At 39.6% G+C, this 15,107-nt stretch overlaps 1 pseudogene; it reads left to right on the plus strand.

Annotated features, from left to right (window-relative positions):
- Positions 1 to 250: 250 nt before the first annotated feature.
- Positions 251 to 1,013, plus strand: LOC140925533 (chemokine XC receptor 1-like; annotated as a pseudogene).
- Positions 1,014 to 15,107: the final 14,094 nt, after the last annotated feature.

Raw genomic sequence — 15,107 nt, forward strand, 5'->3', positions numbered from 1 at the left:
CCATTAACAGAAGAAGAAAAAGAAAAAACCCTTCTACGCACAGAAAGAAAAACTTTTAAAGACAATATTGAAATCGAGCGAATTATTTAAGGCTGTTTTTCAGTTTTCTGTGTGCAGTTCTTCACGAATCAGCAATGACGAGTAGTAACCCATTGGAACTCCATGTCGGAGCTTCATTAACCGTCCCACCCTAGGATAAAATACGTTCAAATTATTCGACGCCAAAACACCGATTTAAACAATCTCAACTATGGTTAATAGCACTTCTTTCTCGCTTTCTCTGGTGGTTTTCTTCGGCATATTTTATAGCGCTGTTTTCATCAAGTCAGTCGTTGGTAATACATGGGTTCTAACAACCTGCTATGTCACCCTGCGCAGAACACGCTCTCCTGTGATGTGGTTCTTGGCAAATCTAGCTTCTGCCGATCTCTTTTGTTTACTTTTCTCACCATTTTAAATGCAATAGGCTTTTATTGGCGTTGGATAGGCGGTGACGTTACCTGTAAACTTCCTGGCTTTCTCGTCGAAGCAACGTACACCGTTTCAATTACAACGCTTCTGGTGTTAAGCTATCAGAGACTGAAGACTGTTGTTGATCCTTTTAATGCACGAATTAATAGCTGGCCACGAAAAGAATTTCTAAAAACTGTCACGATCTGGGTCCTTTCCTTGGCGGTCTGTTCACCTTTGGTTCACATTTACCGCATGGAAACACAAGAAAACGGTGAATTGCTTTCTACTAATACCACATGGGGAAGAATTGGCCGACAAATATTCTACGGTCTGCATGCAATTCTGTACTTCATCATTCTTTTGTCGTATATATGATTTTTTCTCAAACTCAGATTTTTCGCGCTATTCGCTCAAGATCTGGGGTAATTAACAATAATTTTATTGAGAGATCTAATCGAAGACATAAGAAAGTTGCTAAAACACTGACAGCATTAACCGCAGCGTTTGCTATCTGCCAGTCTGTAGAAGATCTATCTATAATTAAGGGCCTGTTTACATAAAGTGGGGGACCCGGTCTAGTGGGGTTGGTTTCTTTTGTTTTCACGCTCTAGGGGACACAAAAGAAAAGAAACTTACCCCACTAGACTGGGGTCCCCCACTCCATGTACTCCAGGGTCTAAAATATTTTATGCTGACAATCACTGTTAAAAGCTTGTTATAAAAGATCGTACACGTTCTTACATAACTCAAGATCACCAAATTGGAGCTACGTGAACCTTATATTAATTTTTATGTCGGTCTATTCGCTGAATTTAGCCTTGTACTAAGTAGCCCAACACTATGTATTAAATTTTAAACAAATGAGAAAGGAAATCAGCTTAGAGAAGAATTTAACTAGATAAAAAAAATAAAAATTTCCATGTAATCAAGACGATTGTGACTTAGCCTTGAAAAAAAAACTGAAAAAAAAAAAAAAACGCCTGATCGCAGGTTAATTGTGACTTGACTAATGATGTTGAAAATGACTGTTGGTTGGGGAAAAAATGACGTTCCTTTTTAACCCTTTACTTTTTTTTTGAACGGAATTTATCGGTGTTTAACATCTATCACTTAGTGCTTCACAGGCTGGGAAGCAGAATTTGAAGTTCTGGCGATTCCATATAATCCATTAGGCCATTGTTTACGAAAGGATTTTTTAACTGCGATTTGATTTGCAATGTTTGAAAATTCTGTAAAGATCAAACTTTTGCACATACCGATTTTCACACATTAGTTGATCCGTCAAAACCGTCAATCAAATTGAACTTAAATGGTCTCCTTACTGATTTTCAATCTTGGTGAATAGTGGCTTTAGGAATATTACCCTCGCCGCGAATATTCCGCTTCTATTCACCTCGTGTTCAAGAATATTAAAGTGCTTAATTGTTAATTGTCCATATGTGAAGTGCGGAACAAAATATCAGTCAAGCAGGAAAAGGTGTTTTCCACATGATTCCTGGTCATGTCCGTGACAAAAATACTGGAAACCTTTATACGTTCTTTTCCTTCCTCTTTCAATAGAAAATACGTCCACATGGTTGCTTGTACGGTCGTCTTTGTTGGACCCGCGCATTTTGTCTTCAACGCTTATCCGGGCCGCAATGCTACTTGTCCTCTTTCCAGCTGTTCAAACAAAAACGATGGTCACGCGGTCGCTTTAACCGATTTCTACCGTTGCTTGTAAAGGACCCTTTTATGTAGAAGTTTTAAGCAGTTTCTATGGTAGGTTCTTTGTTGAAGAAGGCCAATTTATCAACTCCACATTGTCCCTCCACTTGTGCCCTCATTTTTTTATTTGTTGACGCCGCCTCGCTTTAGCGCGCTGAAATCGTGAAAGCGAGTCTTCCGGAAGTCAACCAGTTTACCGGAAACTGTTTCCGCGTGGTCCGCATAGTTCTAAAAATAACTTTTTTGAAATTGAGATATCCCGGCCAACGCCCTGAGAGTCCCTCTCTGTCCTATTATGGCTCTTGGGCTGGCTTATTTTTCGCTTCTGCTATTCGGCAGGGCCTGCGAACTGCTAACAAACAGCCCAGGGCGAGCTACATTTCATGTCACAGGTAGGCCTTGTGCAAGGCAGTAATGAAGATAGTAGACAAAATAAGTAAGAGTAACGCTTAATTTTATTGTTTTTACCGAAACGTTTATTTTTTCAGATCTGACTCATTGACTCATGACTCATTGACTCATTTGACTAATTAATACTTTAAACTCTTATTTTATAGCTGTAAAGTGCTGTGCAAACCCAGACCCAGGGACCTTTTAATTTCAGACTTGCCTTCATGGGTCAAAAAAAGGTCTTATATTGTTTCAGTGTTTGGTTTTCGTTTTTAATTTAACTTCATTTTGTTTTTTAAGAGATTTCAGGTACCGAATAGTTAGTAAAGTAATAGACTCGTATCCGGAAAAGAAGAAAGCTGGCTAAGTGGCGAAAAAATTCAGGAACCGGAATGTGCATGATTCTCAATGGTGGACAAGCCGTAAAAATACTACATTACCAATATTTTGACAAAAGCGCAGAGGCAAAGTTAACATTAAAGGACGGGAAACAGGAATAAAAGGTACGGGCAGGAGCCTATCAATAGGCTCCTGGTACGGGTGACAGGTACATCGTCCCAACCTCGTCCCTAGGGTTCCACCGTTTTTTGAGGGAAAAGCCCTAGGGACGAGGTTGACATCGTCCCCATCCCCCCTTCCAAGCTGTCCCGGGAAAAATAACTTATTTACTTATTTTTGTGGCTATCTATGGTGGCCCACAACTGTCACGGTAAAACCAAAAGCCTCACGGCAAAAACAAAAACATCACGGCAAAACCAAAAACCTTACGGCAAAAACAAAATACCTCACGGCAAAACCAAAAACCTCACGGCAAAACCAAATGCTTCACAGCAAAAACAAAATAGCTTTGGTTTTGCCGTGGGTATTTGCTTTTGCCGTGAGGTTTTTGGTTTTTGCAGTGAAGTATTTGATTTTGCCGTGAGGTTTTTGGTTTTGCCGTGACAGTTGTGGGCCATAGGTGTACACCGTAGCTATCGGTTTAATACATAGTGGTTCATAGACAAAGGGGCTTTTGTTAAAATACACACGTGATTATGACGTTATAAAAATATTTTGATGTATTGTCACTCGTGGTCACTCCAGATCATTCGTGGTCACTCGTGGTAATAGACCATAATTTTACTACTACGACCAGAATCCTTCGGGGGTTTTGCTTTCTTGTGCTAATTAGGACTTTTGTTATTCAAACCTCACTGGGATATGAAGGATTCTGGTCGTAGAAGTAAAATGACACCATCGTGCAGATCGTGCAAATGGCCTATTCGTGGTCATTCGTGTGTACTTTTAGACGCTATCGGTCATTGGAGAAAACTAGTACACAGCCAGGGACCCCAGAGGTTCAGTTTCGTCTGTGGCGCGGGCTAGGGACTGATGCGAGTATTACATCAACAACAACAACAAGTTTATAAACAGCTAAATTTAAGGAAATGAAGGTATGATGGAACGGTTATGTTTCTTTCGTCTTTCAAATGCTTGCAAGATGAAATTAGCAGCTAGCCTGCTGATATGTGAATCAGTATTGTTAAAAAGAAAACAGACTTTATCATGGATATTGTAATTTGTAAATAATGTATTTCGGTCGTTGATTTTATAAAAAGAGTCTTTCTCAAATCATTGTATTGATCACACTGAAATAATATGTGCAGTTCATTTTCAACCGAATTTTGGTTGCAATGATCACAGATTCTAAGGTCTTCAGGAGTTTTGGGGATTGTAAATCTTCCAGTTTCTATTTTCAAATTATAATGTACAATTTTGGAGTCACGCACCGAAACTGAAACATGGCATTCCTGAAGAAAGCGTTTCACTCCATTCGTCGTGGAAATGAAATGAGTGGAACCCCTTCTAGTGAAGCAAACTTCTTACAGGAAAAGGAAACTCCAGGAGCTCCTCAATCGGCAATGGCTTTTACTGAAACAGCATTCAAATGTGAAGGAAATGGAAAAAAGCTTGCAAGATCTCAGTCTATCCCATTCGATGGCGCGACTCTTCCAGCCATTGCAGCAGAACGCATCGCCACGTTTTTACTCGGGAAAGATCTTATAAATCTGGGGAAAACTTGTAAATTCTGGAACGATATATCTCGAAAGAACTTCGTGTGGAAAGTACTTGTCGAGAAAAGGTTTGGGAAGCAAGCAGTCGAAGCCGGGTCAAGTTCGCCTGTGGATTTCAAAAAGCTCTATTTTAAACTGGCAACAAGCAGGAAACCTGCAACTGCTTTTGAAATAGTCTGGTTGAACGGTGACTACCTGGAAAAAGTCAAAGATAGGGAAAGCGAATTTGGAGAAATCATCCAACTCAACACAGTTTGTTGGTTGCAAATCATGGATCGGTTCTTCTCGGGCGTACTTCCAGCTAGACTGCGAAAACATCCGTTTCTCCTAGCTCTTCGCCGCTGGGGACGTTTCCAGCGGCGAAGAGCGAGGAGAAACGGATATTTTCGCAGCCTAACTTCCGGGAAAATATGCGTTGAAGTGGTGCATCAAATTCGATGAGGTGTATGTGAATGGAAATGGGAAGGTCATCGAATTTCGAGCAAGGCCAGAGCAAGGCTGTGGAAACGAACTGTGTTCAAAGTGGTCGGAGAATGACTTTAGACGAGCAGAACGTCGCCATGGAACTCAAAATGGTTCTTATACACCATGGGAGAATTCAATGTCACTGCTTTGTGTAAAGTACGTGTGGAGATCACAGGACGAGTGCCATACTGGTGTGGAGGAATATCATGGGATTATGCAAAATTAAAGCCACTGAATTAAATGAAGACACTCCCAAACTTTTGCAGGATAGCCTGTGTAAAAGTTAAATAATTTTCCCTCAAGTGGGGAGGGGGGGAGAGAGAGAGAGAGGGGAGATTGAGAAAGTTGGTGTTGTAATGAAAAGTCAAAATATTGTGTAACAATAAATGTTGTCTTGACCAATTCATTCAGTATTCCTTTTTCATTTGAAAAGAGGGAGTCACCAGCAGGTTTTATATGTAACACCAAGAGCCCATTATTGAGGCCCTCTTTAATAGGGGGTATGCATGTCCCTGAATGTCAAAATCCGTCGTTTCACTTATTGAGGAGGAGGCCATTCCCTGTTTATATTCTACTACTGTTTTTGATTTTCCTCATCGCTGTCGCAGTTTCAACCCATCTTAAAACAGAATCCATCAGGAAATTGAATAATTTTATTTTTCAGTGGACAAATCTTTGTACCAGAATAATTTAAAGAATATTGCGTTCTTTTTTACATTTTTCAAGGACTAAAGAATGCCAAATTTCACAAGAATTGTGAAAACACAGGTAAAGTTGTAAAAATGTCATCGTCAAGATGTCATTTTGTGAATATCTGACATTTATTTTCCCGCGCTCCCACGAGAAATTTTATTTGGTGTTATTAAAGATCATGACTAATTGTGAAAATGTAAAAAAGAATGCAATACTCTTTAAATTATTCTGGTACAAGGTTTTTGTCCTCTGAAAATTAAAATTACTCAATTTCTTGATTAATTTCATTTGTCACCTTTTCATCTGTCTTGTGTTACTGTACCTTTAAGCCCCAATATTCACATATAAATTCCCCAAACTGATCTCCATACATTTCTATGAAGAATAAGTTGAGAGAATTTGATAAAAGATCAAAGAATTTCCCCTCAGGTGTTATAGTATTTATACTACTACATGAGAAATTTCTGCAATTTTATTGACTTAGAGCAGTGGTATTTCAGCTTAATTTGAAATACCTACATGTGAAAATTACAAACCTTTTGTGGGTAGCAGTATAAACAAATAATAGCATGATTTGTTCTTGATATTTGGCATAAATACCACTCGCGATATTTCAAAATTGTCTCAGATTTCACTCTCCTAACGGCTCGTGAAATTACGTATAACAACTTTGAAATATCACTCGTGGTATTTATGCCAAATATCACTACTAATCATGCTATTACCTATACTAATTCTCACAACCTATTCTCTTGATTGTGTATAATTGTTAATGCCTGGAGGAGGTAGTTCACATAATAAGCCTGTGAGAAAGGGGGCATTGGGGCCTAAACCCGCAAGAAAATATTGATCAAAACTGAAAACATCAAAAATAGAACTAAAACTGTTAGGAAAATTAGTCCTTCTTCCAAGAATTTAACTTGTTTAAAACTGGAAACCACACTGAATATCAGAAATCAGAATAATTGCATTGTTTTGAGCTGAAAACAAAAAAACAAATACTAATGCAAGGAAAGTTGTAACCACAAAAGACACAATCTGAAAGACTGTTGAATTTAGATTAAAAAACCAAAAAATATCCCAAAAATGGGCAAATCTGCAAAACCAAAATACACAATGTTCCTCTTTATGAGAGCATTTTCACAGAATGGCTTTAATATTTTAACACACTTCTGCCCACTCCCGACCCCGAGTATTTTGTGACTAACATACCGTAAAATTCCGAAAATAAGCCCCTCCAAATACAAGTATAAGCCACCCAAAATCGTAACGCAAAAAACCCTCCGTTAAATCGCCCCTCCGCATATAAGCCCCCCAGGGGGCTTATACTTGGAATTTGCCCTCGAATACAAAGTAAAACAAAGCAAAAATGATAAATTTCCTTCTCACTACAGGCTAGCCCAATCGATTTTGAAACGCAAATTTCCCTCCGTACATAAGCCCCTCGGAATATAAGCCCCTCAAAAAGGGCCTTTGAAAAGTATAAGCTCCGGATTTTACGGTAATTAGTTGAGCCCTCGTTGAAAACGCGAATTTCTATTTGTGTTTCATGTATGAGTTCACATAGTGTATCACACCAAATTCTGTGCATTCCGCGGAGGTGTCAGCTAAGAAAAGTGAGAGCTGAAAAAATGATATTTTATCGTTTTTAAAGTAATTTTTGAAAAATATAGGTAGTTTAATTTATTTTTCCTTTCCAGTTTTTATGTTGTAACCACAAAAGACACAATCTGAAAGACTGTTGAATTTAGATTAAAAAACCAAAAAATATCCCAAAAATGGGCAAATCTGCAAAACCAAAATACACAATGTTCCTCTTTATGAGAGCATTTTCACAGAATGGCTTTAATATTTTAACACACTTCTGCCCACTCCCGACCCCGAGTATTTTGTGACTAACATACCGTAAAATTCCGAAAATAAGCCCCTCCAAATACAAGTATAAGCCACCCAAAATCGTAACGCAAAAAACCCTCCGTTAAATCGCCCCTCCGCATATAAGCCCCCCAGGGGGCTTATACTTGGAATTTGCCCTCGAATACAAAGTAAAACAAAGCAAAAATGATAAATTTCCTTCTCACTACAGGCTAGCCCAATCGATTTTGAAACGCAAATTTCCCTCCGTACATAAGCCCCTCGGAATATAAGCCCCTCAAAAAGGGCCTTTGAAAAGTATAAGCTCCGGATTTTACGGTAATTAGTTGAGCCCTCGTTGAAAACGCGAATTTCTATTTGTGTTTCATGTATGAGTTCACATAGTGTATCACACCAAATTCTGTGCATTCCGCGGAGGTGTCAGCTAAGAAAAGTGAGAGCTGAAAAAATGATATTTTATCGTTTTTAAAGTAATTTTTGAAAAATATAGGTAGTTTAATTTATTTTTCCTTTCCAGTTTTTATGTTAAACGTCATTTCCGCCTCTTCCTTTTATTGCGACATGCTCCATCTATATAATATTAATTGGGATTGCTACATAAGTTCAGTAACATCTGTAAACCTGAAGAAGGCTGGTATGGCCAGCCGAAATATTGTTATAAAAAACAATACACGTTGTTTTAAATCAGTTTAATTTATCATGGAAATACAGATACACGAAAAGTGCTATAAAATATATGTTAAGTTCATATATATTCATTAGTTTTAACGAAACAAAAACAGGTCTACTTTCTCTCTATGTTTTATGGTGCGGGTGAGAGGTAAACCGTCCCTATCCCCCTCCCTGTCCGGGGAAAAAAAGAGGAGGAAAACAACTTATTTACATATTTTAGTGGCTAGCAGTTACTTACTGGTTCATAGATAAAGGGGACGTCGATAAAGGGGCTTTTGTTAAAATAATCACGTGACTATGACGTTACAGAAATATTTTGATGTGTTCTCACTCGTGGTAATTCCTTGTCGTTCGTGGTCACTCGTGTGTACTTTTAGATAGCCTGAGTATCAGGCCTTCCTAAGGGGCTAGGGGAGAGGACATTTTAGATGGGGGAGGGGGGAAGGGAAGAAGAGAAAGGAAGGCCTGACACAAAACCATTCAGCAAATCGTGTGACGCATCCAAAATCTGGATGTGGCAGTGATTGGATAACACACAATACCCCCTGACGTCACCGACCGCAAGAGCGATCGGCAAGAAGCCATTGAAATTTTTCATAGGTGTTTTGATTTCATGTTAATACCGGTATGTGATACTTTTATGGACAGAGACGCAGAGAGGAATTCAAAAAGGCTCTAGAGGGCGCTCTCATGTTCTTTCCTGGAATGAAAATAAAACCCGAGCAAGAATTGTGTTTTCAAGGCCTCGTAGTTTAAAGGAAAGATGTACTCGGAGTATGGAAAAGCCTCATATACCAGCTTCTGCCGAAACTATGTCCGAGTATTGGTTTCACAAGACCGGGACAAAGAAGGCGATATCAATGTTTCAGATGTCTAAGTTCTGATTTACAACATCCTGCCGTTAAAAGGGTATTGGTATTGTAAATGAAAATAGAGCGAGATAGCCATGTATTGAGATAACCGACAGCACCAATGCTTTTAAAAAGCTCGACTTTGCTTGTGGCGGTTACGATAGCGTACGTGATTGGAATTCGTTCGCTTCCTCTTCCAAAATTTTCTCACTTTTGAAATGTCTTAAGCTCAAGCGGGCGCCATCATATTTCGCCAACGGGATTGACCTTTGCTATAGGCTCTCACTTCTTTTTGAACTTGTAACAGCTTTCACGAGCTCTCTGTGAAGTGGTGGAATTTGCTGCTGCTTGATAATTTCTAGGCATAGGTGTTTCACCATCGCACCTTCCTTTTTATTCTTGCAGGTCCTTTCAACCACCCGAGAATACGAGGGATAACATCAGCTTTTTAGCTGCCAGACAAGCGCCTGATGTAACTCTGTAAACAAAAGCAATTTACCATTTTCTGGGCACACGTTTATTTACAAACAGAGCGTTGGCGATCTTACACTAGCACAATTCCTAAAACATGTTATAATTCCTCAAAAACGGCAGGTTTTACATTACAAGTATTCGAAAACTCCTCCCTGGAGGTTTCAGAAAAAAGCGAAATCGTACCAACACAAGCACCGGAGCTCGGCCAGACCGTAAAGTGAGATTTATTTTAGGCGAGCTTTTATGACACTTGAAGCTGACAACCCAATGACCGGAAGTGATTTTGATTGGATGGTATCGAATCATGCTGTGTGGGGGTGGAAGGCTCCAGTAAAAGCATCTGTGTCAGGCGTTTCTCTCCTTCAGCTCTCTCCCTGTTTTGCTTCCATCTTTCCCCTTTTCCCCAGAAACGCCTGATACTCAGGCTAACTTTTAGACGCTGTCGGTCCACAGCTGGGGACGTCTGTGGCGCAGGCTAAGGACTGGTGCGAGTATTACATCATCGAGTGCCGATGAATGAAAGTGAAACATGGCATTCCTGAAGAAAGCGTTTCACCCTGGTTTCACTCCATTCTAAACCATTCGCCGTGGAAGAGAAATGGGTGGAACCCATTCTGGCGAAGCAAACTCCTCAGAGGAAAAGGAAAATCCAGAAGCTCCTCAATCGGCAAAGGCTTTTACTGGAACAACTTTCAAATGTGAAGGAAATGGAAAAAAGCTTGCAAGATCTCAGTCTATCCCATTTGATGGCGCGACTCTTCCAGCCATTGCAGCAGAACGCATCACCACGTTTTTACACGGGAAAGATCTTATAAATCTGGGGAAAACTTGTAAATTCTGGAACGATGTATCTCGAAAGAACTTCGTGTGGAAAGTACTTGTCGAGAAAAGGTTTGGGAAGCAAGCAGATCTCGAAGCCGGGTCAAGTTCGCCTGTGGATTTCAAAAAGCTCTATTTTAAATTGGCAACAAGCAGGAAACCTGCAACTGCTTTTGAAATAGTCTGGTTGAACGGTGACTACCTGGAAAAAGTCAAACATAGGGAAAGCGAATTTGGAGAAGTCATCCAACTCAACACAGTTTGTTGGTTGCAAATTAATCAGTTCTTTTCAGGCGTACTTCCGGGAAAATATGCGTTGAAGTGGCGCATGAAATTCGATGGAGCGTATGTGAATGGAAATGGAAAGTTGATCGAATTTCGAGCAAGGCCAGAGCAAGGCTGTGGAAACGAACTCTGTTCAAAGTGGTCGGAGAATGACTTTAGACGAGCAGAACGCCGCCATGGAACTCAAAAATGGGTCTTACACACCATGGGAGAATTCAATGTCACTGCTTTGTGTAAAGTGTATGTGGAGATCAAAGGAAGAGTGGAATTTTGGTGTGGAGGGATATCATGTGATTATGCAGAGTTAAAGCCACTGACTTAATGGAAGGCATTCCCAAACTTTTACATGATAGCCGGTGTTAAAGTTGAATAATTTTCCCTCAAATGATTGAGGGGGTGGGGGGGTGGGGGTGGTGATTGAGGAAGCTGGTGTTGTAATGAAAAGGCAGAACAATGTGTAAAGATAAAAGTTAATACAACTGGTATTCTGCAAAAAAAAACTATGTAGTTTATTGGTGTTGAAGTAGAGCAAGAGACGAGTGCACCCCCTCCTAAAAAAAATCCTGGATCCGCCCCTGGTACATATGTCCCTGGGCCCAGTTGTTCAAACATTGGTTAGCACTTATTAACCTGGGTTAAATTTTAACAAGGTTTTTTTTTCTTTGTATCAAAAGCACTCTCTCAGATAAATTATTTTTTCTATATTTTTAGAGTATCCAATCATCAAATTGTATGCAGAGTGAATTTAACTGAATAGTCTTTCTTATTTGCTTGATTTTGACGATCAAGAAGAAGTAGACTAAAGGATGTTTTACTCCTAGGTTGTTAACTGAAAATAAGGCACTCGCAATAAATATTCACAGAAATTCCTGGCTCGGTTGTTTATTTAGTTAGCTGATTGCATGGTCACCTCGTATTCAATTTTTTGGAAAGTACAACGCAGTTTTAATAGTTTTTAGTATATACACACTCAGTGATCTTGGTAATTCAAGCAATCTGATTGGTTAGCTATCTCGGACTATGACGCTATATTCACCGCGCTAGGCGGTGAATATAAAGCCGAACAAAATCGCTGTCGTGAACTGGGTGTTTTGCCAAAGTTTCAAAGTAAAACCTTTTTGAAAATACACGAATATCCAAGTGCTGATGACTTTGAAGGCAAGAAAAGACTTCATGGTGTTTAAACAGCTTGATTTATTGTGAAGTGGTTTACTTTAGCTGACTTTTTGTACGCTCGAAGCTATGTTTACCACTACAGAGGAAAACGAGGTCACTGTTTTGTGATTTCGGGATTTTCTCGCAAGACCAATTTTGCCTATAAATAGAAGTTAATTTATGGAGAAGAGAGGAAGGCAAATATTTTCGAAAATTGTACGTGCCAGCAAGTTAACAAGGCAAAGAACTTTGGAGATAAACAACGCTCACCTTGATCGCAGCCGCTGTTGACAGCATGTGCAAGAAGCGACGAAGAAAACTTTCTCATTCATGTTGAGTTGAGAGAAACAAATAAAGCTCTAGATACTTTTCTTCTCAGAATTGGGTAGTAATTTAAATTTTCGGCGTTTTCTTTTAAACCGTTGATGCTAAAGCTTACAAAACTCGATACAAAACGATAAAAACTATCATTTGCCATGTTTGAAGATACTGTAAAGATCTAACTTTTGCGCATCCACTGTTTACGGCTTCGTGTTCACGCATGAATTTTCACCCGTCAATCAAACTAATCGTTTTTTAATGGTTTCCTTTCTGATTCTGTTGAGATCACTTCGTGTGAATATACTAAAACAATTATTCACCTCAGGCTCAGTTAATATTGTTGAATAATCCCCTCGACTTCGTCTCTGGGATTATTCAACAATATTAACTTCGCCTTCGGCGAATAATTGTTAAATATTTTTCGCAGAGCCTGTATCCTGAAATAACCCAAACGTTCATTTCACAGTTATTTTTTTCTACCTTTATTCCTTCCTGATGCTCAGATGTTTGTCCGTCCCACGTCTATCAACACTGTTAGAGGTCCTGTTAGGGCAGCTGTTACCACTTCACCTCTCTCGCCCGGAGTTACAATTTTTCATAGCATCTGAACTAAACAAGGTTGTAATTCCAGCGCGAAAGGAGCAAACAGATCGGCCTTTTCTGTTCAGGTTTAGTCTGCGTTACTGGCAGGTTTGTTTTTCGAGTGGGTAAATGAGCGGGTGAAGCCAGGAAAAGAATGCGGCGGATACTTCTTTTGCCGTTCGTGTGCCCGCTCTTTGCTCGCGGCTTCACCGCTCATTTACGCGAGAGAGACCACCAGCTACACCAAGTACACGTCAATTTATATCAGTTTTATTACTTCATCTGTCTCTTGTTGTTAACTAAGAAGCAATCTATTTCGAATCGACCTCTCTGACCTTTCTTTTCAGCGCCTTTCCTTAGTCTTATTTATCCCTGGGTCTTCAGCGCTGGGTTTCTTTTACCGAGGGTATTCAGCCACATGTAGGGCTCCCGGCTCAACTTCGTCGCTTATGATTCCACAAAATCTCTTGATTTTTCTAACCTAAGACATCTGATTTTGCCGAAAGAAATTGTTCAAGAGGACAACCTTTTTTTCTTTTATAAAGAGATATGTTATCTTTTGCTTCATGAATAAGACTGATAAGGAACACGACATAACTGAATCCCAACCGGAATAACGAATCAATCGATCATTTGCGTTCTAATCAGGCGCGTAGCCAGGATTTTTTCCAGAGGTACGCACATTTTTCTGCATTCTCCCCCCCCCCCCCCCCACCCCTCCCACCTTGATTAAAGATAAGGTTACGTTGTAAGCCTGAGCGTTTTTTTTTCTGTATATGAAATGAAGGTTGTAAAATTCTTTGTCGCCCTCCTATTAGGTTCATTGACTCACAGGTCTTAAGTTGGTGTCTCCGATTTTTGTTTGCAAATGACTGATTCTTTTACCACTTTTTGCCACTTTGTTTTTGCGCCATACGTTGAGGTAATGGTGTCCTATACTTCGACTACTGCGAAGACAGACCGAGCTTGCTATCTGCGAGGTATTTTCCCGCCTTTTCTCCACATTTACCATTCTTGACTCGGTACACAAATGAAGCATTCCTTTGTTTTAGAAAAATATTTTAAACTGCTGAGCAACAAGTAGCCTCCCACGCAGGCGTTTTTAGGGGAGCTCTGCGTGGGAGGCTAAGCAACAAGCAGATTTAAATGAATAAAGGGAAACTGTGCTTTTTAAAAGAATTATCATTTGATTTTGTTATCACTCACTTTTTTATTATATTTATTATATTTTATATTTTAATATTTTGATATATTATATCTGCAAAGGGGATATCCTATCACGGCAGAAGTGCAGGTGAAAATGTTAAGATAATCAAAGTGCGAGTGTTCAGTAGATAATAAAAAAAAAATAATGATAAAAAGTTCCGGGGTCAGCGTTTTTAAAGGTGGTACTTGACGGCCATGGTCATTTTCACAGACTGCCTTCACAGACTGCTTTTCAATGGCACCATTTGGTAAAGAGTTCCAGTCTGTGTTTGTACGTACAATAAAACTGTGTTGGTCCTGGTTTTGGCACTCACTTGATGAATTTCGTAGGATAGAATTGGCTAGTGCCCTGTCGCCTTTTAAATAATATATAGGGTGGAAATGTACAAAACCTCGTTGTGAGTCGTGCCACTTTCCTTCTCGGTACCAATTCGGTGAATAATTGTTTCGTGTTGTTATTCGCGGCCACGTCCTTAACATCCGATCGCGTGATGTCCCCTAATGGTTCATTTTTCACAGTAAGTTGTGAATACCTTTGATTTAGAAGGAGGACAAGGCGTGGTGTTAAGTTGAGGTCGGGGGGGGGGGGGAGAGGGGAATTCGAAGTTGTGTCGCGCTTTTTTGAAAAGGGGGCGTAATTCGACCTCTCTATGAGGCTTGCACAGACGACGTGGACGCTGCGTATTCAAAATTTGAATATCTAGGCTACCCGTGAGGACAAAGAAAAACCAGCATGTTCAGTTTTTACGCCACCATTTTAATTGGACAGTTTTTCCCAGTTATTCTCGCGTTTCCCAGATAAAAGTGAGCGAAGGCAACCATAACAGAACTGACAAATTCAAAAATAGCAGATGATGTTTGGTTTAATTCTCGGCTTTATCTGAAACTTAGGTTCGCATTTGCTAGCACGAACTGAACTATATTCGAAGCACTGAGTGAGACATTACATCAGATCATGTAGTATCCATTACACAAACTAGAACATTATTAGTATTACTTACGGTAACATAGTCATTACAATTTTAATTTTATTTACAATTTAAGTCAGGAATTGTTAAATAAACAGTATTGGATAGACAGAATATTAAATACAGGTTGTTAACTT

Source organism: Porites lutea, chromosome 2, assembly GCF_958299795.1.
Source record: "Porites lutea chromosome 2, jaPorLute2.1, whole genome shotgun sequence".
In the NCBI taxonomy this organism is placed as follows: Eukaryota; Metazoa; Cnidaria; class Anthozoa; order Scleractinia; family Poritidae; genus Porites; species Porites lutea.